Raw genomic sequence first — 25530 nt, 5'->3', positions numbered from 1 at the left:
TACTGTTGCCCTTGTCCCTCCCTTTCCAAATGATTTATAAATGGCACAGGTCCCTGTAGTAACTTCCCTAGACTGAGAAAGCTTACTATTTAATTTACTGCTTTTCCTAATTTTCTCAATGAGAGAATCCTCTTACTGCTACTATGGCTACTGAGCTTTCTTAGGAGCTTCTGACAGATATATCTGGGTCTGCCACATTTCAGGTTATAACAATCAGTTCCTCAATGCTAAAAACTAACTGTGGCTCTTTTCTTATCCACACACTAACCCAAATAAGAGTCTTCCACTGCAGAACTTCCAAACACACAATTTTAAACCATTACCCCTCTCAAGGGACGGTGTCTCGTCATACTGTGTCTGAAGTATTAAGAGCAATTTGTAAGATTTTCACATCATTTATCCCCTGAAGGGGTAAATGCATTTAGCTTCATATCTTAAGCTTGTGCTATGAAAATAGAAAAAAGAAAAATCCTGCTAACTGCCATACAAATGGATCTTAGAATCAGTGGTCCATATAATTTCCCAGTTGTTCCCAGTATCTTATTTCATTAGAGGTTTTTCCTCTTTTCAAGCTGTCAACTAATCACCAGTTGAACTGGATTAGCATTAATTTCTAGCATGAAAAGGAAAGCTGTTATCTGTACAGCTGGGATTTAACCTTGCCTGAAACTGGGATATTCTTAACTGTTTGTATTACATAGCACCTGGGAGTCTTGACCATGGATATCAGGATTTTACTGTGTTGTCTGCTGTAGAGCACAAGAGAACCAGCTTTGCTGGCCTAAACTAGGCCAAGAAGAGTTCACCCCATGCTCAGGATGAGGCTGTCACCAAACTTCATGCTGCCTGGACCTGAGCGTGGGCAATCAGAGCAATCCCAACAGTGCATGTGCTTGACTGGAGAAACTGTAAGATGACATTGAGCATGGCAGAGAGGCAACAGAGAGATGAGCCGTTTATGAAACACCACCTCTCTGGAAATAAACACAGTGAACACTCTAGCTTGGAGAACTCGGCCAAGTTACTATATCAATTGCCTTTCACTCAATATGAAGTGTAGGAAATACTGCAGATACCAATGTAGTCCTACCCTTTATTGAATTAAAAGCCAGTGGTAGCTCTCACACAGGACACTTGTTAGGTAGTTTTTCTGGATAAAAATCAAAATGGAAATCTAACTCCCACCTATAAAATAAATCAGGTTCCTGAATGAACAGCTCTAGCAGCAGCAAACTGGAAAAATCCTTAAGTGTCTGTTATATGTGAACAAAGTGAACCTTAACCTTGCTGAATTATAACAATATTCACCCACAGATAAGGAAAAAGCTTCCATTTCCACTTGGTTGCTCCAGTCTGTCTCTGAAGGAGAAATTATTATACAATGAGTAGCGACACTATCAGTGGGCTTTCAAAAGGCCAAGAGGGACAGTACAGCCAGAGAACATTGTGTTACTATGGCCATTTGCTATGCTGTCACATTCACCATGATGTGGATGTCTGTGTAATAAGAAAATACAAAAAAAAAAAAAAGGCTAAAGATAATATGTTTAGGGCTACTAATTATAAAGCACAAAGTAAGACAATGAACATGCAAATATACATGTTTTTCAATTGTCTACTTACGTGTGGATTAAATACACTAAATCCATGTTGTGACCACCTGTGCAATCCAGACAGTTGAAAATCCATGCCAAAGTGTTTACCATCAAATTTTCTGGTGTGTGTTGGGATTTTTTGCTTATTTATTTTGTTGACGTTGTTTTGGTTTGGTGTTTTGTTTATCTTTTTTGTTTGTTGATTGTGTTTTTTTGTTGTTTTTTCCTTTTTAATTGCCACTAAGTATGTTTCCTATAAACAGTATGCAAACACCACAGTGTTGCAATGACATGGGTTTTTGCTTATGAATCGGATGGAGAAGAGGTACAGTTTGCTTCTGTACTGAAAAATCTCGTGCACAGAAAATGTCAGAACAAACATTTTTAATGACAGTTTTCTTTGCAAAAATGAGATTTCTGCCCTCAAGGTAGCTGAAGGGCAAATTTAAAGCCCATGGTCTTAACTGGATTTTGAGTATTCAAAATTGACCCACATACAGCCTTATCTATACAAAAGCATCCTCACCACAACTAATGGCAGCTTGTCACTGTACGTACCCAGACTGTCAGGAGCAGCAGCTGAGGCCTCTCAGCTCTGGCAGCTCCTTTAAAAAAAAAAGTGAATTGCTCTGAGCTGGCTTAAGCTGATCTATTACTGCGAGTGGCAACAGGAAGTTGAGGGCTGTGCATACTCAGAATCCCACTGTCACAACCACTGCAAGTGAGCTGCTAGTGACAGTAGTACACCTTTTTAAAAAAAAAAAAAAAAAAACACAAACAAATTATTTAAAAAAGAAATAAAAAGAAATGTAGGCAAGCCTCAGAGGTGTAGGAGAGGCACATGTGGAAGGGATAAATTATGACATTTTCCAGTAGAGAGACGGTGTTCATTTTTACTATTTTTATCTCAGGCAGTAAACTAGGGGGAGCACTGGTATGCTGGTAAGTTGAGGTGAGAGCAGTTAACTGATTTCCAAAATAGGTCTCTCTCTAGAATAACTACGCATCCTTGCATGGACGTCCATGGGTGCCAAAGCATAAGGATGTCTTGACCTTGCCTTGTTGCCAAAACAGGGATGTCTATCCTTGCAAATCCCTTGCAGAGCGATTGAATACTGAGTATAAGGGAGGCATGGCAGTCAGTTGCCTTAATGTGATACTAAGTATCTTAAATCACTGGTAATGTTGCCAGGAAAAGGAAAGAACTAACTGAATTTTTAATGACATGAGAACTGCAGTATGAACACACATCCTGGCAAAACAGTTTAAACTAATATTCAGTTACAGAGAACAAAAACATATTTCCAGCACACCACCGAAGAAATAGATTTTGTTTCTAAATGCTTATCAGTAGAATATTTAAGGAATTCACTTTATAAAATAATTGAAATGCATTTAACCATCACCAGCACATGAAGTCTATTTACCTGATGGTGATGAAGCTAATACCCTTTTAGGGCGGTACAGATATTCTTAGTTCAAGCTGCCTTTAATTTCATTATTAGACTATCTTTAATCGCAGAAAACTATGTGGTTTCCACAAAGAAAATCCACAAGTCTACCCCTATTTTCTTGCAGGAAAATAGAAACTAATACTGTAATTAATGTATAACTCTCTATATAAATGACTTTGTTTAAAGTAACTTTTGCAATTCTTCAGCAGATATTTACACATATAAACAAGGAAACATAAGGTACAATAGTAACTTTTATATGGCTATTAACTTTTATATGGCTAAAGTGAAAATCAAACATGAGAAACTCAAAAACTGGCTTCAAGTTAACATTTCATAACTGAAAGCTTGAAAGGTAAAAAACTACCCTAAAGACTTAGGCATCCTGTGGTAACTACAGTTATTTCATAGTACAGCTAGAAAAGTAGAAAGACTTTTCCAAACAGGATTAAATGAAAAAGGAATGAAAAATTTTCTGGTGTTACTTTGGTAGCAGCAAGAAAAAGAAATACAGAGACTGGATGACAAGAAGCTACGAAAAAAAAGAAATGACAAGGAGATATAAACTGAAAGGCCAAAACGAGTCTAAAAGACACTAAACAACCAATAGATGCATTTTAAAGTAGTATCAGCAGTCCTGCCCAACATACAAGCAGAAAGATTCTCAGTAAAGAAGAAGTACAAAGAAAAAGCAATATTTAAGACATGTCTTCATTGTCTTTCACACATCAGGCCTAGAAGATGGACAAGATCTGGTGATAATGATCTTCTGTCAGTCTGACATTGATTTAAAAGCTTCAAAGTGTCAGAAATGGCAAAAGTGAGGAAATATAAAAGGAGAAAATTAGTTAGAGAGCATTTGTTAGACAAGTGTCAAATACTCAGGTAATCTCTCTCAGGTAGTCATCTCTCATGCTTTTAAAAAGAATACGGAAAGTACAAAAGATACAAATAAAACCAAAGATTCAGAGCAGGCATTTCGGATGATAGCAGCATTGTCAGCCTCAATGTCTAGCAAAACCCTGCATTATTCTCAACACCGGGCAGTGGTGGGGGGAGAGGGGAATAAAAATCACAAACAATTTCCTTCTGCAACTTGTCAAGAAGCAAGTAGGTCTCCAGACCAAAAAGGACCAAGAAGATTTTAAAACAGTGTCAAGACGCTGTCCTCATTTTACAGAACTAATGTGAAGTGACAAGCACCATTCATGAAAAATATTACAGATTTCCAAAAAGCTTTTGATAGCAATTGTGCTGTCAGAAAGTCCAATGGGTTGTAATCATAACTGGAATAAGACCAGAATGTATAATATTCCCGTTACTGTTAATACTGGCCATGACGAGGGTGCAACAAAATTAGCTGCAGTGAGCAACTGAGAATTTTCATGGAGAAACGGTACATTTGGATGATTTTTCTTTCACTGCTCAAGTGGAAGGGACAGATCAGTTCTTAGCAGACACAGCAAAACATATTAGTGACTTTAGTGACAGAGAAAACAAAAAACATGGCTATTATTATTCCAAACAAACCAATAAATTGGTATCATTTTACCTTTTTTAGTAAGCAGAATGTACGATAATGATTAAACTCTCCTATAATCCAAACAGTGAAAACCAAGGCAGGAAGTGGCTTTTGCGAACTCATACAAGTTTAAGGAGGAGGACAAAAAAGAAACATGGACCAAACTGATATTAAATACAATCTTTTTAGTCATATTACCAGGTCTGTTTTCCTAGCCCAGAGCAGAGTCACAGAACTCCACAATAGCATTTGATAAGAGAACAATTCCAGCATTTGATAAGAAATCAATTCATTTAAAAAAAACTAACAGGAGAATTCCAGAATCCCTTGGACAGAAATACAGTGTCAGGCATCATAGGCTGAGTGCATAGGTATAAAATATTAGAGCCTAACAAGGAGGAAGTGACAGACAACATTAGTAGATGCTTTAAGAATGTTGCTGATACAGCTCTAATATCGAGTGATAACCTGAAGACTGAAAGAAAGCAAAAAGGAGAGCTAGAATAGTAATACAGAATGAGAGGTGCATCTCCAGTTAATTAACATAAAAAGAGAATTATGGGTCCGTCACATGAGAGAAACTGTTGGGTCCCTGACTGGCCCACAGGTGCAAGAATAGAAACAGCTCCCATCCAAACTTCAAAACATTTAAAGCGACAGTTTTGACACACACAGCACCAGGGAGTTCAGAGTTAAAATAAAGACAAGTGGATCTAGGCTTCACTTTAGTGCTTCCCATTACTGAACAACATATAGAGCAGTTGAGCCAAACAAGGCTTCTTCAGTAACATCTGTCTCTGCCAAAAAGAATAAAAGGGGCTGCCATAGAAGGAGACATCTACTGTGTCTCTGCTGTAGTCAGAGGGCTCCTCCAGACAAGTCTGGCACAGCATCACAGGCTTGCTTAGGTGAGAGAAATGGAGAGTGTTTTAGGATGATTCATTTGCACCAGGCAACACAATGGAATTTTCATTAAAAAAGCAGAAGTTTTAGAGCTGAGATTTTGCAGTTAAGGACACCAACTGATTGGATTTACAGAATCAGTGTGCAACACACTATACAACAGAAATTTAACTTGGTCCTAGTGTGCCCATTCCCTCATACAAATTATGGAGAAAAACTACTTGCAGAAAACCAGAGCAAATAAAGGAACAGGTCAACAGCAATTTAAAGTAAGAATTGCGCTAAAACAAGATTTTGCATGAGTAGCATTATATAATCTAACAAATGTCAAAGCAAGCGATTACTGCAGGACCGCTTACCTTCTTATTTTCTAAGGCATGACACAGATTATTTGGTCACATGCAAACAGTGTGCCTTTGGAGAGCACAAAACTATTTTCCATGAAGCTGTGTTCCGCTCAAAGTACTGTAATGGGTTAATGTATGTTGGAGCTCAGATTGTTACTGGGTGTGCTGTATACAGTCCCAACCTATTTTGGAGAGGAGCTCTCCATTCATTCCAAGGAACAAATACAGTCAAGAATTTGGGCAACACAAGCTACTCCACAATGTCTTGCCAATATTTTTCACTGATCCTTCCTGGTGGGTAGAGAACATCTGGAAGGCAACAGCCCATATCAGAAGTGTCTGGGACCTGTCTGCGGAGAGTGCCAGCAGGCAGACGCTGTGTCCTGTGCAAGGAGGAAGTTTGTCATATCCTATGAAAGGCAGACAGGTTGCAACGTTTCCTAGATATTCAAGTTTTGTTTTCCCAAAGGAACTGTTAAGTATGCAGAATCTACTATAAACACAGTGCTAAGGCTTTTCCATGACTCTGATGCTGGTAGAAAGAAAAGTCTGTAAACACTTGGAGAAACCAAGACACAAATTCAGGCCAATGCAAACATCATGTTTGCCCACTGTCTCCTTTTGCTCTCAGCAACAGGAGTGACTTTTATTACATAATATCATAAATCATAACATTAACAAATTAATTATTTCAGGAGTCATTTATTACTGGTAAATGTGTTTTTCTCTTTAGATTCTTGAATTTCTTGTGCAGTTATCCTTAATAGATCTATGTGAGAGGGAACCTCTGCAAAAAATGTTAAGGATTTATTTTTCTCTTGTTCTTCATTCAGAGAAACCCCAAACCACCTAAAAATTCTTATGAAAATCTAGACAAGCTTTTTCTGAAACAATCCACAGACTAACCAGCCACAGCCTCACTGGAGATCTGAGATGCCATAATTCAAATCCCAGCTCAAGCTAAGTCATACCAGCGACTGGATCTCCCACAGCCTAGGTGAGTGCACTAATTATCAGCCTCTCTGCTATTCTCAGGTGAGGTGCTCTCAATTATTCTACTGGAGTAACCTCATCTTGTATAACTAATTACACATTCACAGGGCTAACAAGGCTGTTTTTCCTAAGCCCACTGGTTATGGGACTCATCTCAAGTTCTGAAAGATCCAGATTCAATTAGTATTTTAATTACTTACATAAAACAGAACTCTTTTCACAAGAGAGATGGAAATTGTAACACCCCAGAAATTGCCTCAAGGTTAAGACATTCATATAGGACACGGGTAACAATTTCAAGTCCTCAACCTGAACTACATTCATAGAACTTGAATATGTGATGCTGTGTGTGTGCTCTGCTTGGGTAGGTGACCCCATCTGGACACCAAAAACTTCCTCTGCTGATAAATGTTGATGCTGAGAGACTGTTCTAGATGTAGCTATAACAATATATAGATATTCACACTTGTATATATTTGTATAAAAAATAACATTCCCTGAATTATTTTTTGGCATGGAATAAAGAATTTAAAAAATGTTATTTTAAACAGAAACAACAAATATCCTAATAGAATGCCTGATAATTACTTCAGGGACAAGGTCTCACCTACAGTAGATATTTTGAAATGTTGTGTATGTAGGCCATGAAGACCGTTCTTTCTATTAGATATTGGAAGAGTAGTATGGAACTCCTATTCCTTCTGAATCTTGGTTTCTCAAGAAATACTTGGTGTTTGGAGATGTAAATTAATTTACCTGATATATACACACATTCATATATAAAATATGTGCATGAGTATTAGATTAAAATATACACACTACATATGATGTTCTCAATCTGTTAAAATCTGTTGCACTATATGGTTATTTGCAGCTTATATGGCTCACTCCATATATAGTACATACTGATAGTTCATGGTACCCTAGTCTTTCAATCTGTGACCAGTTTGTGGCTTATATATGAAATAACTGGAACTGAGCAACATTTTAGCCTGGAAATTTTCAGAATGTGAACCTGATCCAATTTCCTCTTAATATTTTTAAATTTTCCCTTAGGAAAATAAGAATCAAACATTTTGTTTCAAGAAGTTCGTACTTCAAAATACTGATGTTCTTTTAAAGCATAATATTTTATTTTTAATGTCTTACATGAACATTTCTGATGGCTTGAATGTTCTGGGGACAAAAGCAATTATTAAAGCTTTGGAACTTCCCCAGAGGATGGGAGTTACATTTGGCAACCACTTCACTAATATCTGAAAGGTGAATTACTCTGGACACCTTGTGCTGACTTAATCAGGTTTTTCAGAGCTCAACGTTTTCAGCCCAAACCTTCTTAAAAAAAAAAAATTGTCACTGAAGTGCTCATAGACTTGCCTCTATTCTTAAATAATCTATAAATGGAAGTGGCATTGGTACTCATGACTCATAAACGTTGGCAGTGCTGTGTGGGCAATTCAGCACAGCATGTTCCCACCCCACAGCTGATCTACCTGGCTGGAACCTGTTTTCGCTTTCACTTATCTCCCCAATAAAATTAATATTAACAAAATAAAGACATGAATGTAACAGTAGTCAAATAACATGGATTTGATAGTTACAGATTATCAATATCTTATCTCTACTGAAGCTCTGTAAACATAATAAAGAATGTTTGCCTGACTCAGAGTCCATGAAATTTTGAGTTATCTGGTGTGGTCATGAGTTTGCTGGATCTGATAACCAAAATACTCATTCAGAAATTACTCATCTGATCCTTTCAACTGCTCAAAGCTTTGTCCATTCTTCTAATGTTTGTTCGGTTGTTGAGTTTTGTTTGTTTTGGGTTTCAAATACTATTTAATAAATAAAAATTATGTATTGTAGAATTTTATGTCCTTTTTAATTTAATGTCTGGTTCTCCAGATCGCTCTTTTCTAATAACACATCAAGCAAGCAACTTCACCAAGTGTTGCTATGCTGCATTACCTGTCCCTTGTTCAGTGGCAAATAATCCTGGACAAGTAAGACTCACATTACAGAACTCCTCAGAAGGGGAGATATTAGTTTTGAATTGTCTTTATCTGCCATGCAATTTTTATTATTTGTCTGAGTAGTTCCTCATTCTGCAGCTGGAGCTATAGGTGTCCATATTTATCCCAGAGCAAGAAAAAGAAACAATCAACTTTGTTTGGGTTCCTGCAATACTGAAACCACAGTAAGCAGTTCTCAGACTTTTATCAGGTCCCTCCTTCCTTCCAAGCAGTCACAGGGTAGTTCCCATTCCTGCCTCTTTCCCTCTGTTGTCACAGATTTACTGACATTTGCGATCAAACCAGTTCTGCTCATCACTTTGGTGCTCACTCCTACATCCCTGTGAAGAGCCATAAGGCAAATGTCTTTACTTGAGCATTAGCAAAACCTTTGCAAAAGACTGTTCAAGGAAGGGAGTTGTGAAGTCCTCTGCAAGGAAAATCCTCAAATACAGTCTGACAATTAAAAAATCTGCTCCTTGGCACACTGACGTAGACAAGTGGCTGAGTATAGAGGAGGGTTCTGAGACTGACTTTTGAAGAAAATGACAGACGCCACCCACCTTGAAGAGCATGGACTGGGGTAGGTAATGAACAAGCACCCTATGCTATGCCCTTTCTTTTTTTTCCTCTCTCTAAAGAATTGTGACATGTTCATACAAAGCAATTTAATCTAGTCAAAATTTGCTAGACTAAAGATCAATTGATAAGACAAAACCAAAATATGAGCAATAAATCAGTATTTTCTGTAGAATAGGAAAAGCCTAACAAGAACAGCGAAAAGAACACAACCCCACACTGTGTTATTGAAGATTGTGGAGATGCAATACGAAAACAGGAGACAAAACTATCTTCCTTGCAGAAAGAATTTTGGCTAAGCACAACTCCTAGCCTGGAGCCTCTTCTGCTGACAGTTTTGTACTTCCCCTTTCCTAAGGAGAGGAAACCCAGAAAATCACAGGGGTAACTTCACTGTTAACTAAGAAAACAGGTGTGGGAATCTTCCCCACCTTCCACACTATTGCATTTTTTTTTTCAATCTTCCTTCCTCTCCATTGCAATCTCAGCCATTGAATAAACTGGACCACAGGTAATTTGCAGTGATTTAAAAACAACCACCCTTCCAGTCCTGGAAAATCCTAATCCAGATACTCACAAGCAAGTTGTTAACACAGCCAGATTTCATTAGGAATATAGATAATGACAAAGAAAGGAAGAAAGAAAAAATCCTAAAGAAACGGTGACAAGAAAAAAAAAAAATCACCTTTCAGCAGTCAGAGGAAATTGAAAAAAGCGAGGTGCTATGATTTAATTGAGGAGATAGAGCTCTCAGGCATATGGGTCTCTGGAGAAGCAAAGACATCCTTTTGAATGACATTCCAGCTGTTCTGAGAAAGTGAGTTGATATTCATTTTCAACTCTGAAGACCCATGGCCATCTTCAATCTCAAGGGAGCAAAACCGTGAACCTGAAGTTCACTGTGAGCAAAAGACAGCACCAAATCTAGTAGGCGGGTTGGTTTGTTCATTTCTACAGAGCCATGATATGTGTTAGAAAGAGGCTTTGGTTGTCAGTGTAAGTGGCTGAGACAGATAAGCTGGCTAGAGACAGGCTAAATGGTGCATTCAGAACACAACAGGTATGAAAGTTAATTGATCCTGCTGCTTAATACATCTCCAGCCTTTCCAGCTATCCTGTATCTTCTTATACAACAGCTGTTGAAGGATGCTCTCCCATACTCCTTTGTACTCTCTCAAATCCACAGAAAGGCTGCAGGAAGAAACAATTAATAAATATTTGTGCCAAAAAAAGGATAACTATTAACGAGTACCTTCTTTTAATATAGGAAAATAGGTTATGGATAGGAAACAGATTTTTAGGAAGTTTGAAATACCTTACCCTTTCATCAATGATTTGGAAACATGGCCTGGTACATGCTGAATGACAGTAAAGATTTACCTTTGCTCTCACACATACTCTGGCTTCCAAGGACAACTTACTCATGTTTTTTGTTATACTGAAGCCTTTTAGTAAGAAGCTGAATAGGAGCAGATGGGGCAATGGGAAGAGGAAAGCGAGGCAAAAAATAATAGCTTTTAGCCCCAGACTACACTGCGATAATGATTTCCATCTACAGTACAACAATATTTGCCTCAAGAAAGCAGTTTGTTCAGCTGCTCAGGAAAGAGGCTTGAATACTGTCTGATAATGTATTTTCCTAAGGGTGTCAATGAGCCGGAAGCAGCACATGCCATAGAGCCACCAAATGCTGAAGAGATTCAATTAAAAAGGGGTGCTCTAATTTTTAGCATTTCTCTATTACTGGCAATCAATAATAAATACCTAGAAGTCTCCTCCGGATCTATATATTAGTCAGATGAAAACCAGGCTCTTTCTATGAACAGGACTCTAGCCTGTTTCTCAGAAAGCACAAGTTCAACTCACTGCTCTGCCAGGGGCTCCCTTGTAAACCATCAGGAAGCCACTTGGGCATACCAATGTGGGCTAATTACAACAACCGCCATCCTTCTCCCACAGACTCAAACAGAACAAACCACTGCAAGTCTTTATGAATCTGGATCTGCAGTCCTAATGATTCATCCAACGAGGGCTTGGCTGTGGCACCACTGTAAAGTAACCCTGTTCCTGTGGAGAGATCTGAGCTCTGCTGTGCAAACACCTTTGACAGCAACACCTTCAGCGATACCTACAAGTACGCTGGCACTCTCTTGCATTTCTGGTAGAACTTTATCAGAGTTTAAGTGATGAGATCACAGACAAGTGGTATCTGCTGAGACCCTTTACCATGTTCATCTCACCAGCACAAAATACTAGGGAAGTTTAAGGTTTTGGTGTAGTTGCTAGGAGTAGATTAGCTTTTGTGCATATCACATGTTTAACTCAGTCAAAAGAATCAACAGGTTTTTTATATCCCCGCTCTTCCAAGATGAAAAAGCATAAAAATCATCATGGCAACAGGTCTGATGTGATTTGAGAAAAAACACAACAGATGTTGCAAAAGGCATATCATAACCATGCAATCAGCTATCTCCATATGTAAGTTTACTACAGCACAGCATACAACAATGATCATGCACCAGACTCATATTGTAAACATACACTATTGAAGAGGGCCTGAAAGTATCTCTGCTGTGAATTATGTAAGTGGACACACACGATTCATGAGTCATCTCTGCCATATCCCTGCACTGTTAGAAGTATATTTTTTTTCTTAAATACAATTCCTGTGTTAGTCTAACTTCTTTCTCAGACAACATACACAGATAAAATTGTTAGAGAAGAAAATGCTGAACTAAGTATGGTATATGTTAGAAGCACAAACAAGCAGGTCTGCTGCTGTTACAAGGAAGGGCTGCAGCACTGTTTAATATTAAGAATGATGCTTCCTTTATGTGACCTTAATTTCCACCACTTTTAACTTTAGCAAACTCTACTAGAGGAGGTTTGTTGACAACCAGCAACTTTCTTGCCACAGTATTTATGTAAGGATGTTTAGATTAAAACAGTTCAGCTCATTAATGATTTTCCCATAACACAGTTATTTTCATATCTGTTCCATAGTTTCCCCATCTTAAAGCTGCAAACCAGCCTCATTTATCTCCTAAGTGTTTTTGCTAAAGCACTCCAGATTCTAACAATGCGTGGTATATATAAGCACCCAAAGAAAATTAACATGGTCTTCAGAGCAGGTGATAGTAAAGTGTAGTAAGTACAACCCTTCAACCATGTGTTGAAAAGAATGTAAGAAAAGTCAATATACACTAATTAACTGAACACTCTCAATTTTGCTCAATGAATAAGGCACTGCCAAAAAAAATGTTTATGTGACTGTTCAATTAAATGCAGCGGATGACATAGCCATAAGCATTCAAAAATCACAAGTTTGTCTTTTTAACCCTAACCTTTTGAATGCTTTGGCTTAGAACAATAAAATTACTTCCTTCTGGTGTCTTTTTGTAATTCAAATGGAATTTAACAACATGTTGTGTTTAGATTTTGCTGAGTTCATTTGAAGTTAAACTCACTCTGCAGTTTGAAAATAGGGAGATAATACATTCAGTCTTCTAAGAAAAATTTGCTTGAACCATTTCACTTTTGGAGCAATTTTCCCTACTACTGTTTCTGTAGAGCAAGTTCTTCCAGAACAGTTCAAAGACTATGACTCTTACCTGGACTGCAGGAGGAGCCAGGTTCTTGCTTGATGCTTGTTATGCATCAAGGGCTTTTCTGTCCAAGTGCTTTTGATAAAAATTTCTGTACATTTCTGCCTCTTTCCAGCGTATATCAAAACAAAACGTTACAACCTGCCTGCATACATGAGCAGAATACTTGTTTTCTGGTGAGACCCAGTCCAAAACCCTGCCTTGGCCTGCACTCCCAGAGTACTGCCAGGTGCACTCACGTAGATGTGGCTACAGCATGCACAAGCCTGCACTGGGCAGACCTACCCAAGGCTTCAGTGGCCTTGTTCTCACTAAGTCTCTCAATGTTGCTTTATCCCTTTATCATTTAATTAAATCACCAATAATTGAATTTTGTAGATGAAGCTGAACAGAAATTACTGTGAAAGGCCAAAATTAAAAGATACTGAAGACTTATTTCACAAACTGGGAGTCTGACAATTAAATTCTACCAAATCTTTCTTACTCCAGCATCTGTGCAGAAATATGCTACAAATGGCTTTTGGCTGCCTGCCGAAGCCTCAGCCATTCTGACACGTGTACAGCAAGGAGACTGCTGACTCAACATCAATAAAACATATACACAATCTTCCCAGTCACTCTTAAACAGTAAGGTTATTGACCAGACAATCATCTTACCTACTAAAAGTAAAATAAAAGAAAAAAATATATACGGTGAGCAAGTTCAGGTCAAGAGCAGCCCTTCAAGAGAAGGGTTTGGTGCAAAACCTGCTCAGTGGGATTAAAACTCTCACCTGCCTTTTTTTCCTGTACTTTTCTCAACAACCAGACAACCACCTTCTCCCTGACATGAGGGATTTACTGAGCACTCACAAAAAATTGACATGATCTATATACCCTGCACTGGCTGCAGTTCACGTAGAGTATACAAATTCTGCCTCTATGGCTGGACACTTGAAACAGAACTCAGATATTACATGAGCTTCCTTCACCACAGCTGCTACACTTATCATGAGAATCAATCTCAAGACGCTACAAACACAATTAACTGGCTAATCTCTCACCAAATAACACACTTAAGAGGAAAAAAACATACTAAGATGTTGCAAAAAATAATCCATAGAAAGAATTTTTACTGCATATCTTTACTTGAGGATCCTCTTAGTCCCTATCTGAACAGCATCTACTACTTTGAGATCTTTCATTGATCTTAAACACAGAAAGAATCCATCTTTGTTTTAACCAGATATACCGATCACTTGAAAGGCTGTGATGGCACTTGCCTGATTCATAAGGATGCTGAATAGCTCAATTATGGCTTTTGAAGCTCTTGGTGCTTGTAGAGAAGTCATATAAATCATAACTATCTGTAGAACAAGCACCACTATACAAAGAAAAAAACCCAAAATTTGGAAACAAATTTCTTTCTCAGTGTACGTCTACTAACTTCAATGAAGCTGCACCAAGGACAGATTTGGTCCAGAACATTCATTAGAGAATTTAAAGGTTTAGGTTGCCCAGAAACTTAAAATAAGAATTTAATTCAAACCAAATGAATTTGAAAGTCTCTTTGTGTAAGACTTTCTGCGAAGTGGGGAAAACACTGATCCCTCTGAAATTATTTTATTGTACTTCAGGTTTCACTGATGTAAACACGACTGTTTCTTGTTTCTCCTCATGTAAGCAAGGTCAGAATCAGGTTGTGAGTTTCTTGCCATCTGGTCTTTGAGCCACTCCTCATCTTCCCCAATCAGTCAACTGTTGCTTTCTGAAAAAATTGAAATAAATGTGGTAAAAAGCTACTGGCATGTTAATTTGTGAACTGAAACAGGCTGCAGTGAGAATCCTGAAGTGAAACAAATGATAGCTAATGAGGCATTGTTATCTGCATTTTATGCGGCTTTGCTTCACCGAATACTTGCATACTCAGGACAGACATTTATTCAGGACTTAGAAAAACTTCACATCCTTCAACTATCCAAACTGAGAAATGGCTGAGCGTGTTTTCTCAGCATAAGATGCACTGAGTTACACTTCAGCTTGTACAATCACATCAATTAAAATCTTAGTCAGAAAGCTGTAAAAGTCCTCATTTAAACCCAGAAGATGTACCTATTTCCCTTATTTTAAATTAGTCACTTACAGTACAGTATATTGGTAAATAGCTGTGATCATAAAAACAGAATAAAATTAAAATCCCAATATTTTCCCACAGATATCTTCAATATGATGACGTGTGTTAAGATAATCTGTGCCTGAATTTCTCCAAGATACAACAGGAGATGTAAGACTAATAAATCTTTAAAGACAGCTACATTTCTTCTCTTATTTATAAGGAAAATAATTGTATTTCAAGCATTTTACCTGAAAAGCACTTCAGTCACAGAATCACAGAATATTAGGGATTGGAAGGGACCTCAAAAGATCATCTAGTCCAATCCCCCTGCCCGAGCAGGAACACCTAGATAAGGTTACACGGGAATGTGTCCAGGTCAGGTTTTGAATGTCTCCAGAGTAGGAGACTCCACAACCCTCCTGGGCAGCCTGTTCCAGTGTTCTGTTACCCTTACTGAGAAGAAGTTTCTTCTCAAATTTAAGTGGAACCTCTTGTATTCCAGTTTGAACCCATTACCCGTTGTCCTACCGTTGGTTGTCACCAAGAAGACCCTGGCTCCATCCTCATGACACTCACCCTTTACATATTTATAAACATTAATGAGGTGATCCCTCAGTCTACTCTTCTCCAAACTAAAGAGACCCAGCTCCCTCAGCCTTTCCTCATAAGGGAGATGCTCCACTCCCTTGATCATCTTCATTGCCCTGTGCTGGACCCTCTCCAGCAGTTCCCTGCCCTTCTTGAACTGAGGGGCCCAGAACTGGACACAATATTCCAGATGTGGTCTCACCAGAACAGAGTAGAGGGGAAGGAGATCCTCTCTTGACCTACTAACCACCCCTCTTCTAATACACCCCAGGATGCCATTGGCCTTCCTGGCCACAAGGGCACAGTGCTGGCTTATGGTCATCCTGCTGTCCACCAGGACCCCCAGGTCCCTTTCCCCTATGCTTGTCTCTAATTGGTCGTTTCCCAACTTATACTGGAACCTGGGGTTGTTCCTACCCAGATGCAGTACTCTATACTTTCCCTTGTTATTTTTCATTAAATTTTTCCCTGCCCAACTCTCCAGCCTGTCCAGGCCTTGCTGGATGGCAGCACAGCCTCCTGATGTGTCAGCCACTCCTCCCAGCTTCGTGTCATCAGCAAACTTGCTGATAGTAGCTGATAGTACACTCTACTCCCTCATCCAAGTTGTTGAGGACTATATTGAATAATACTGGTCCCAGCACCAACCCTTGAGGCACTCCACTAGATACAGGCCTCCAAGTAGATTCCACCCCACTGACCATGACTCTCTGACTTGCTCCTTCAGCCAGTTTGCAGTCCACCTCACTACCAGATCATCCAGACAGCACTCCCTCAGTTTAGCTGTAAGGATGCTGTGGGAGACTGTGTCAAATGCTTACCTAAAGTCAAGGTAGACCACATGCACTGCTCTGCCATCATTTATCCACCACGTTATGTCCTCATAAAAGGCAAGGAGGTTGGTCAAGCACGACTTCCCCTTGGTGAAGCTATGCTGACTGCCCCTAATGACCCTCTTATCCTTGATATGCCTTGAGATGATACTAACAATAAGTTGTTCCATCACTTTCCCAGGGATGGAGGTGAGGCTGACGGATCTATAGTTACCCAGGTCCTCCTTCTTGCCCTTTTTGAAGGCTGGAGTAACATTTGCTTTCCTCCAGTCCTCAGGCACCTCTCCTGTTTCCCAAGACACGGCAAAGATGATGGAGAGCAGTCCAGCAATGACCTTAGCCAGCTCCCTCAGCACCCGTGGGTGCATCTCATCTGAACCCATGGATTTACCGATGTCCAGACTGCCTAATTTCCCCCTAACCCAGTCCTCATCAACTGAGGCAAACTCCTCCATTGTCCTCCCTTTCTCTGGGGCCTCAGGGGTATGGGGCTCCTCAGGACAGCCTCCGGCAGTATAGAGAGAGACAAAGAAGGCATTCAGTAACTCTGCCTTCTCTGTATCTTCTGTCACCAGGGCACCCACCTCGTTCATCAGTGGGCCTACATTGCCCCTGGTGTTAGTTTTATCTGCCATGTATTTGAAAAACCTCCTTCTGTTGTCCTTGACCCCTCTCACCAGGTTTAATTCGAAGGAGGCCTTAGCTTTCCTAGTTGCCTCCCTATACCCTCTGACAACAGCCTTATATTCTTCCCAAGTGGCCAGCCCCTCCTTCCATGATCTATATACTCTCCTCTTCCATTTGAGCTTACCCAGCAGATCCCTGTTTATCCACACAGGTCTCCTGGCTCCCTTCCCTGACTTCCTACGTGTCAGGATGCTCTGATCTTGTGCCTGGTAGAAGCAGTCCCTGAACACTAACCAACTATCTTGGGCCCCTTTAACTTCAAGCAGCCTTGCCCATGGGATTTCCCCTAGCAACTCTTTGAAAAGGCCAAAGTTTGCCCTGCTGAAGTCCAGGGCTGCAATTCTCCTTGTTATTCTGTTCCTGCCACAGGAGATCCTGAACTCCACCATTTCATGGTCACTGCAGCCAAGGCAGCTCTCAACCTGTACTGCTCCAACCAGACCCTCCTTGTTAGTGAGGATGAGGTTCAGCATTGCACCTGTCCTGGTTGGCTCCTCCACCATTTGCAACAGAAAGTTATCATCAAGGCAGTAGAGGAACCTCCTGGACCGTGGCTGGCTGGCTGAGCAGTCCTTCCAGCAAACATCAGGGAACTTAAAATTCACCACAACAACCAGGGCCTGTGACTGTGAGGCTGCTCTCAGCTGCCTGTAGAAGGCTTCATCAACTTCCTCACCCTGATCTGGTGGCCTGTAATAGACACCCACAACAGTATCACCCCTGCCAGCCGGATCCTTAATTTTCACCCGTGGACTCTCAACTTGCTCCTCATCTGTGCCTGAACAGTACTCAATGCATTGTAGTTGCTCTCTCATGTAAAGAGCAACTCCACCACCTCGCCTGGACAGTACTCTAACTCCTGTGCGCTTAGGACAGTCACCTACCTAACTCATGTTCAGGACAATCACAACTGACTTGTACAATCCCCAGCGCTGATTTTTTTTCAGATGACTGTAGCTACCTAATTTTCTCTCCTGCATATCAGAAAAGTGATGTAAATATATTTATTCAGTCTTGTCAGGTATGGGCTCCTTTATTAGCCTCTGGAAGAGCACACAGATGTAAAAGTGCCTGAACTCTCAGAAATACCAGTATTATTTCACAAGAACTCCCTCTTTTACTTGAAAACAGAGTCCCCCTACTTGTCTCGGTAAACAGGAATTGTTCAGGATACCCTCCTACAGCCAAATAGATTCATTCAGCAATTTCCCATTAAAGTTACAATTTTAATACTGTGGAAAGTGAGATAGATAACAACAGCCCCTCTACCCCAACAGAACTGCAGGTAAGGATTTATCGGGCAGGTAAATCTCCTTTCCCATTAGCACTTCACAGCATGTGCACAGCAGACTAAAGAGCAAGACAGCAGCCATGCACCCAAACTGCTTCTCCTTGTCACCATCCACACCCATCTGGTTGCAACATCTAGCCCTGGCACTCAACAGTTATTATATACTACATCTTGTAAAAGCACCTCAAAGGCAAGATGAATAGAAGTGTCAAAGTATAAGCAGAAGTACAGTGAAGAAAACAAGTTATTGCCCTGAAAAGACTAAAAACCTTTAGGGCTGGAAAAAAAATGAAAAAAAAAAGTTTTTCCAAAGCCTGTCTTCTCTTTCTGCCATCAGATCCATGCTGTGTCATACACAGCACCAGATATGCAGCCAGGACTTAAAAGAAAATGATGAATGAAAGAAACCACATAGTTAAGCTGTCATTTGTTTCCTAGAGTGACAATCTGCCTTCCCTGTTGCTTATTTTGAAAAGAAATAAATAAGCACGACCTACAGCACTTTTCTTGGGAGATAATTGCGTAAATACGCACCACTGTTACAGAACTATCAATGTTTATTTTCAAGTTTTCTTAGCTTAATTTCATTTGCATGCTCCTTCCTTGGAAAACCTGAGTTGCCAAATGTTAGAAAGGAACCTGATAGGTGCCTCACATTTTGAGGCACACAAACGTTCTCTCTATAAATAGTTATTAAGGGTGTTAATTTAAGGGGTTTTAACTAAGAATAAAAGCTTGAAAAAAAAAAATCAGATTTCTTCTAGAACTCGGAGAAAAACCACTGCCTAGAATAATGCCTGTAAACACATATGGTTAATGTATCAATGTTTTTTATTATTAATAAAGCATCAAATAACTTCATTTATAACATCCAAGGTTAATAGCTTTATAAGTTGAGACATTGTTAACACTGGGAGCAGGTAGAAAGACTGAAATTACGTCCAGAGTGGATTATTTTGCTAATTTCAGTATCTTTCAGAATAAAGTATATTTAATGGTCATAATCAATGACAGAAAAAGCTTATTCCTTTCTTGGCAAAGAGGTTTCATCAGGTAAAATAGAAATAGCAAAAACAAGGATTTCGTGTGCGATGTTTTATTTCCCTCTAGTCCTTACAAATCTACAGTAAGCCTAAAGAGAGGACACCCATCTGTTCCCAAGATGTATGTGTGATCATGAACACAGAACTGATCACCCTGGAAGTTTTCCAGCACAAGTAGTTTGCCTGCAATTCTTCAAAGTGTTTTGTACTTTTAAAACAGAACTTTAGTAGGAATTAGCACAACATACTATTGTAACAGATGCTCTAGAAGCACTTCAATTAATGCTGATAACCTAACTAAATCCATCTACATAGAAACATCCCATAGTTTCTGCAGAGATTTATATTTGTTCAAGTCTGCATTGCACAGTTGGCTGTACACCCAGAGTTCATCCAATAGTAAAACTGTTCTACTTCATATGCTCAATTTAACCACAATATCATGTGATCTTTTGATCAGTCTTTGACAAGAACATTTAAAACTCTATAACATTAAAGATTTTGTACCTTACAAGCAAAGGGGAAATAGTCTCTGCATTTTCCTCCTGAATTATTTCTATGAAGTTACAGACAGGTATCTTCAGCCTGCAAAGCACCCCCTTTCCTCAGCAAGCACAGTTCTCTGCTGAAGGAGGACATGCACTAGAATTTACTTCTTGAGGACTGGATCAGCAAAAGGACTTCAAGGACACAGCTAGCTATGAAATGCTGACCACCACTCCCCCACACCTAACCCACTCATTTCAATCCTAAACAGAAGGTGGAATGCTTCTGCTCATCCAGACCAAATTAAAAAAAAAAAAAAAAAGCAAATGCCTCAGATATCCTTGTTCTTTTTGTTCTTTTCCTTGATTCAGCATATAGTATCAGTCATCCACATCCTCCTAGCTACACTGTCTATTGGAAGGTGAGAACAGCGTAATTTTCCAAACCTAGATAAAGAGACAGGTAGTAGTGCAGTGTAACTGCATCTCTCATTCTGGCCTTCAAGTGTCACAGGAGTACACTCATACTTAAATACATTTATACAGATAAAACATTCAAGAGTTCTTGGGTGACAAGAGCCAAGAAAGTGCCAAAAGAGCTTTTATGAAAAGACAACAAAAACATACTGCAAGAATTCACTTCCCTCAGTAAATAACTGTCTTTACTTGTATACACAGGGATAATTCCAAACTCAAAGCATTAAATAGGCCAGGCTCTGGTCTTGTGAATTTGCTAAAACCTATAGGAAGGGCAGAGCATCTGCAGGCTTGCTTGGCTCTTCTGTGGTACCAGCTTGCAAGGAGGTGCCTCAGGGTGCCCCTTCCTAGAGACACAAGAGGCAATAACCAGCACAGGGGATAATCTTGGCATAAGGAAGGGCAAAAGTGGCAGCCAGAACAAAAAGGGAACTGGGCCAAAGTCTAGACATATGAATCACCCACTTGGGCTTCAGTTCCACAGCACAAGCCACAGGCAATGGTACACAGCTCACGCAGAGCAGCTGGCTACAGGCGGACAAGGTTGACTACACATCATTACAAATCTTTGTAAAGAAAAAAAAAATCACCCAAAAAAAGCCCAATCTCTTATAATTTTTTTATTATAAGGAAAATATAATGCAGGAAATAATTCACTTAAGGACAACAGCTCAGTTACCTGTGTACTCTAACCTTTGCTTTTGGGCAAAACTTAGGAAGCAACTTCTGCTCTCCATCACACAAGTGTAAGTCTGGATAACTCTGGAATAAATCAACAACTTTCAGTGGGGTTATGATTTACACTAGTGTGAATGAAAGTAAAATCTAACATTTTGTTAGGACAAAGATTAAGATCTCTGAACCAATCTAGATCTCTGTACTGGTGCCAAGTCCCAAATTTCTAATTGTTTCATATGTTTACATCTAGTATCTGCAAAGCTTTTTATCCTGCTGGGAAAAAAATAGCTCCTGAAGTAAAAGTGACAGAAATTCTACATGTTGACAGGCTCCAAATCCTTCCAAATCCTTGTTCTTTTTTTTTTCCTGAAATAGTAGTTTTATCTCAAATATTCTTGAGCATAAAGGAAAATTAGCTCCATAAATATCACCCAACTGTCTCCAACATGCCTGGGAAAGTTCCAGCTCTGCTCAGCAACAGAAAAGCCACCAAGGGCCAGGACTGAAAGGTTTTATAAACTGCCCAGCACTAGAGAAGGACTAAACCCTATCATTCTCTAGGCCTCTGAAATTTATATAAATAGAACAACTCTACGCCGTCTCTCGGTTCCTGGCAGGATATATTAAATTTGCTGAGGACACTCTCTCCATACCATGGCAGGAAAAAAGGCATTAGTTCAGGTTTCAAGAAGCCTGGATTCAATTTATTCCCAGTCACCAGGGCCCTGCGCAACACTGAGGAGCTGCTATTTGCCTGTGCCTTGCTGCTCTGTAAAACTGGGGTAACATCCCATCCTTATCTCAAAAGACCGCATAAACTGCCTGAATAATGGAGATGGGACCATCTAAAATAAAAACGTGTATAGCCTGATTCCATGATTATCACAATCCAAAGAAAGTATTTTATGAAGTAATTTTCTGTACTTTCTAAATAAAAATATTTTTGGAAATGTTTGGAGGGGAAGAGGAAGACACTTCAACATGACAGTCAAAATGTTTAATTTCAGCTGAAGCTATTCCCTTAAGCCTTCATGTATTCTTTCATAAATTTGAAAAATAGCCCAAGTAATGCTAGAAACTTTACCACGATTGAAGTGTCTTTATTTTCCACTTCAAGATCACATCTAAAGCGCCCTCCTCAAAACTACAAAAACATATCTCTTGGCAAGCTCAGGTACATGATTTTTGCCAGTAAGCTCCTTATTGCAAGGACTGTGAAAGAGGCGGCATCTAAATTAAGCTTATTACAATCTTGTGTTAGAGTTATGACTTCCACCATAAACTATCAAATTAAAAATGCATGCAAGCTTTCTTGTTAGAGAACTGTAAATAATTTTTAATGGATCAGAAGAGCTACAGAGAGCATTGCTCTACACATCTCTAGTTCAGAGCTTTGACTCATGCAACACTGAATACTAAATACCCTGTACAATTCTTTTTTTTTGGCAATGGTTTTGCAAAGTATGTTCTCCAGTCCAATGAGTGGGGTAGATAAATAGCAGCTGTTGTATAAATCACCCAAAATAAAGAAGTTACTAAGCTGCTGAAGCTTTCACCAGCTCAGCAGCAACAGGTATCACAGGCAGCCGCTCTACATTCAGGCTTTACCAAAACCAGGCAGACAGCGAAGTGCCCTCTGCACGTCGACCTTCACAAATTCTCCAAGGTGCCAATGAGAGCCACATGGACTCTAGCAGCTGGTTAGCTTTTTCTTTCTTTTAGAAAGGCTCATTTTGAAAAGTGTAGAAATTCAAATTCATTCTTTATCATTTTGCTTTACATTCTCCAGCTAGAAATGTTGCCACTTTCGGACTCAGAGTGTTTTCTCAAGGTTATTATGCCCTGCAGTGGGAGAGCTCATTATTTCTAGGAACAGATTTTCAAACACAGTTGCTCTTTATCACCAGTGAGTGCACAAAAATAATTTATCAAGAAAACACCAAGATGTGTTTTCTGGCAACAAAAGGGCTATATAGTACTTGAGCTCAAAAATTTTGGTCCAGTCTTGCAACAAATGAGATCAGGGTGCCTCCCCCCCACCCCCTTATTTTTCTTCTTAAAACAAAACAGAAAAAAAGGCAAGGCAAAACAAAAACACTACTCAGGGCAAACAATAACTCTGTCTTTTTCCCTCACTGGGTTTGCATGTGGAGATTTTACATTTGGAAGACCTAACCCAGATCAGGGTAAGAGTTTTATTTTCCATTCAATCTCTGATTCTTGCGTATCTTTGACTGTAGATACCACTTTCCTAATTCTCTGGTAGATTACCCAATCTCTCACTAGGGAATAAGCATACTTTGTAAGTCCCTTCAGTATACTATAAAATAATTACCATTCTTCAAAGCCCACACCCTACAAAGTGGACACTTCTGTTATACCCCTGTGGGATCATGGACCATGTCTCTAACCAGTTGTCTGCTGGTGGCTACCAGAGCGCCTAGTTCCTTACACAATTTAAGCCCGTGCGAAGAAATCTCTTGACGGTAATTAACACAGGTGCCAGACTGTTAGTCAACTCCCTCAGCTCAAGAAACTTCTTCCCAAAATAGTCTTTCTCCCCACTTGTTTGGTGCCTAACACAACATCTCCACAGCTGTGATAGAAGCCGCTGAACATTGTCACAGTAAAAACAACATTTCGGTAGGTTAATTTATTCCATTTTAATGACTGCAACAGAGGCAGGGAGTAAGAAAGTTGTGCTCTTGTTAATGTAAAGGGCAAACACAAAAAACCCACCAATTTTTAGAGAAATATTATCTTTTTAGTTGATGATAAATAAACACTCACATCCCAGGCCAAATTCTGCATATCAAGCTATCAAGCACTGCAAACAAATATCAAGAACTCTCATGTTGCAGTAGTTACTCCTCAATCTGTATTTTAAAGTGTTTGCAACTGAGGTGGATTAGGAAAATTAAAGATTTAAATGAACTGCAGTGACAGAAAATCTTCCCCAGCAGTTGTACCTGTCCAGGTACCCTCCTATGCACTTACACACATGATCGCTTCCACATATTTTCCACTTCCATGGCCACAGAAAATCTATCACCGGTACCTAAGGACTGGGGTCAAATTCAGTTGTGATTTATTTTAAAAAGAAAAACTTAATTTAAGGATGAATGTTTTGCTATCAGCATTAGCACTTACTGTCACTGTTGAAACCAACAATTCAGAACTTTTATACAAACCACTGCACACACTAAAAAAATAGGGTAGGATATAAACTGCAGGTACTTTGAAATAGGCACACCATTGTGTCTAGAAACCATTTCAAATGCATGTGCTACAGACACTGCTTCTTAGCAACATCTATCAGTGGCAACCCAAGAGAGTCTTCACATCAAAATTATGTATTAGGCATCATAAACTTTTCCTCTAACATTTGTGAGACAACTCAGAAAACCATGATGTATGTAACACTTTGCCAAACTATAGGAGCAATTAGAAAGCTTGTTTTGTACACAGGGAGCTGAAGAAGTGCCTCCTACAACAGATACACGTCTTACATTGCTACAACCTTTTCCTTGCAAATCGCATTCAACAGAGTTTTAACTAAACAAGTTCACTCACCACACACCAGCCCTCCTGCCTTCAATGCTCCCTCACCTCTCCTTAGCTGCCTTCTGTGTCACCCCACTGCCGGCTGGCTCAGTCCCCATTCCAGGGGACAGGTGGCCACTGCAAGCACAGGTACAGACTTTCGCTCTAAACCAGGGCCCTGGCTTGGGTGCCACCGTATGTACCTGCTCTGTCACCCACAACTCCCAGAAACACCTCTTTCTCTTGACCTGAGGAAAGCTTTCCTGACAAAAAAATGTTTTTGTGTGAAAAGTTTTGGTTCTGAGGAGTCAACATTTTTCACTTAAACCAACCAAAATAGATATAATTCCCCCTCTGCCCCCAATAAGCATGAAGAATTGGAAATTTGATACTAAGTTCAACTACAGTAGAAGCAGTTTTTCTAAAACTTAATAATAAATGTCAACTGTGTTTTAGGCACAGCAAGTCATGCCTTTCATCAGCATTTGACAATTTTGTTTAGAATTTGTTTGTTGGGAATATTTTTTCCTTTTATTCATTACTTCACAGTTCATTCTCCAAGCAACGAAATAATCTATGCAGAACAACTGAGTAGTGTCCAAAGTTCAAATAAAGGAGAAGTATTTCTAAACTGTTGTTGTCAGAAACAAACATACAGGAGCCATTCTCATAGGATTTCAAACACCTATAAAAATAACTACCTAAAATATCTCAATACCATACTGAAGCAGATATACACATGCTCATAAGCAAGTTGAAGCCTTAAGAAAAACAGCCCAGATCCATATGTAAAATCAGTA

At 39.4% G+C, this 25530-nt stretch overlaps 1 protein-coding gene across 3 annotated transcripts in view; it reads right to left on the bottom strand.

The window, feature by feature from the left end:
* The window catches only part of RPS6KA2 (ribosomal protein S6 kinase A2), a 290506-nt gene that overhangs the window by 201238 nt on the left and 63738 nt on the right, over positions 1-25530 (bottom strand). The gene's annotated exons all lie outside the window — the stretch shown is intronic.

Source organism: Patagioenas fasciata, chromosome 3 (genome assembly GCF_037038585.1).
Source record: "Patagioenas fasciata isolate bPatFas1 chromosome 3, bPatFas1.hap1, whole genome shotgun sequence".
In the NCBI taxonomy this organism is placed as follows: domain Eukaryota; kingdom Metazoa; phylum Chordata; class Aves; order Columbiformes; family Columbidae; genus Patagioenas; species Patagioenas fasciata.
This window is presented reverse-complemented; position numbering and strand designations above follow the sequence as displayed.